At 42.1% G+C, this 2533-nt stretch overlaps 1 protein-coding gene across 1 annotated transcript in view; it reads right to left on the bottom strand.

Annotated features, from left to right (window-relative positions):
- enpp2l (ectonucleotide pyrophosphatase/phosphodiesterase 2-like) overlaps window positions 1–2533 on the bottom strand; it is a gene marked incomplete at its 3' end in the record, with an annotated part of 99793 nt that overhangs the window by 67946 nt on the left and 29314 nt on the right. The window lies entirely within an intron of this gene.

The raw sequence follows: 2533 nt of genomic DNA, 5'->3' as shown, positions 1-2533 counted from the left end.
CCCCCCCCATGTGGGCTGAGTCCTGCAGCCTGTGGCCCTTTGCTGAGTTTCATCCCCCATCTCTCTCTCTCTTTCCCCCTTCCACATGTCTATCCACTGTCTCTATCTAATAAAATGGGAAAAACCCTGAAAAAATAATCTTTAAAAAAATAAAAAAAATAAAAAAGTCTGTAATAATGTTCTAGTTACAAGTCTAGCAGACATTGTAAAAAAAAGAAATAAAAAAAAACAACACACACACAAAGTAGCTCATGATTGTAGAATTCATTTGGAGAGATTTGGGGTTTGGATGAAGTCCCGCTGCTCTTTGCTTAATGTTTTCAAGATGAAACTGCGGTTGTGCTCTCTGCGCCCGGCCAAGCTCTAAATCAGCATCAGATGAAAATTGCCATTTTGGCGAACTCCAGGACAGTTGCCTTTTGTTCACGTTATAATCAGCTGCAGCAGAAGGCACTTACGTTGTGTTACCGATCCTCTCGGAGTACTGCAGCTACAAACTAACGTAGTAAATGTCTCACTCTGTTTCTACTTGACTATCACGGCAGAAGAAGCCTCATTACATGTGTGAATCTGTTCAAATGTTTGTACAAAATGTGCAAATTAACCTGTTGCACTGGGACACATGTTCCTTTAATATCACACACACACTGTACTTTAAGTTGACTCAATCCCACAAAATCTCACTAGAGCAGCAAATATGGATTCATCCGCCGCAGAAAATAGTCCCCCCAACAAATGCACTTTTTCCTCCTGTTGTGGTAGCGTTTGATTTAAGGGATATAATATAGAATTATATAATTTATACTGAGCCTTTTTCTTTTGAAACTACGTTTTTTGTGAGGAGAATTGAATGTAGGAACCAATGGGCTTTGAGTCCCACAGAAAGGGTAGGGAAGTCAGAAAGTATCGCAAGACGGACTGACACATTGCTGGTTTTGATCTTTTCATGGATTTTGTTGACAATATGAAAAATAGGAGGATAATACCAGCCGTATTGTTGGAGATACTAGTAAGTACAACATACATTTAATCACTTGTTTCTTGGCCAAAAGGTCTAGAACCGCTTGCATAAACTACAGTACTAGGGCTGGGACGATATGCTTTGGTCCCGATTTGATTCTTTCACGATACATTTATTGCAGTTCTAGAAGTATTGCCATTTGGTTGTACTGAGTGCTTTAAAATGCTTGTATTATGAAAAAAAAATTTGGGGTGTTATTTTGTGTCTCTGGTGCTTCCACACGCATACAAACTATCCATGGTGTTTTGAGTGCCTTCCTCCATTCCTTATCTCTACACTGGATCTCCAGACTACTGGAAAGGGTACCACTCCCGCTCTGTGCCCTAAATACACGGTACCACTCCCGCTCTGTGCCCTGGATACACGGTACCACTCCCGCTCTGTACCCTGGATACACGGTACCACTCCCGCTCTGTACCCTGGATACACGGTACCACTCCCGCTCTGTACCCTGGAGAAACGGTACCAAATCCCGATCGTACCGGATACGGACCACTCACGCTCTGGCCTAAATACACGGGACCACTCCCGCTCTGTGCCCTAATACACTGTACTACCACTCACGATCTGTAACCCTGGAATACCACCAGGTCACACTCCAGCTCTGTTACCTGGATACACGGTACCACTCCCGCTCTGTACCCTGGATACACGGTACCACTCCCGCTCTGTACCCTGGATAAAAGGTAACACTGACGAACTCTGTAACATGGAAACGGTACCCACTCCCGCTCTGTACCCTGGATACACGGTACCACTCCCGCTCTGTGCCCTAAATACACGGTACCACTCCCGCTCTGTACCCTGGATATCGACTGGATTTGGACTTTGCTTTTTCCCGTTGCATTCCCAAACTTGGACATTTGCAATAAACCTTTTCAAGTTTCATTTGGCTCTGCGTTGTGGTCTGCACTTGGGTTCAACTTTAGTTTCACACGTAACACAGGGGGAAAACAGGATCTGCAGCAATGTGCCGTACATCAAAAATATGGTGTTTTTATGAAAATGAAACCATGGAAACCTATTCTGGCACAACCTCAAAATACAATTACGAACCTGAAAATGAGCAGAATATGGGCGAAAAAAAAACATTTTTCTTCGTAATATATTGTTTTTAATTCCTGTTTCCTTTCCTGTTTAAACGGAAGTTTATTTTGAAAGGTCATAATATGGGCACTTTAAGTTTCTAATATTTCCCTAAGCTATGGGGAGCGTTGCAAAAAGCCTCTTAGGTTGTCTCCTTGCGTTGTTCAGACTAGGACTGCACGATACGAGAAAAATATCCAATAGTGATTGTTTTCGACTGATGTTGAGATATTGGAGGGAATGATAATTTTTCATTTTCATTAAAATATAAAAAAATGTAAAGCATTGATTAGGCCTATAGCGTGATCTTTGCAAAGCTCTGTACCAAACAAAGATGTATTTCTTTAGTCTGTAGGACGTCTCTGCAGCGCCATAATACTTCATTCAGAATGGTTTGACACAATTTGCCTTTAACATATATTCCCC

The sequence above is a fragment of the Etheostoma spectabile genome, chromosome 7 (assembly GCF_008692095.1).
Source record: "Etheostoma spectabile isolate EspeVRDwgs_2016 chromosome 7, UIUC_Espe_1.0, whole genome shotgun sequence".
NCBI classification, from domain to species: domain Eukaryota; kingdom Metazoa; phylum Chordata; class Actinopteri; order Perciformes; family Percidae; genus Etheostoma; species Etheostoma spectabile.
Note: the sequence above shows the minus strand (reverse complement) of the source record. Positions and strands in the feature narration are given on the sequence as shown.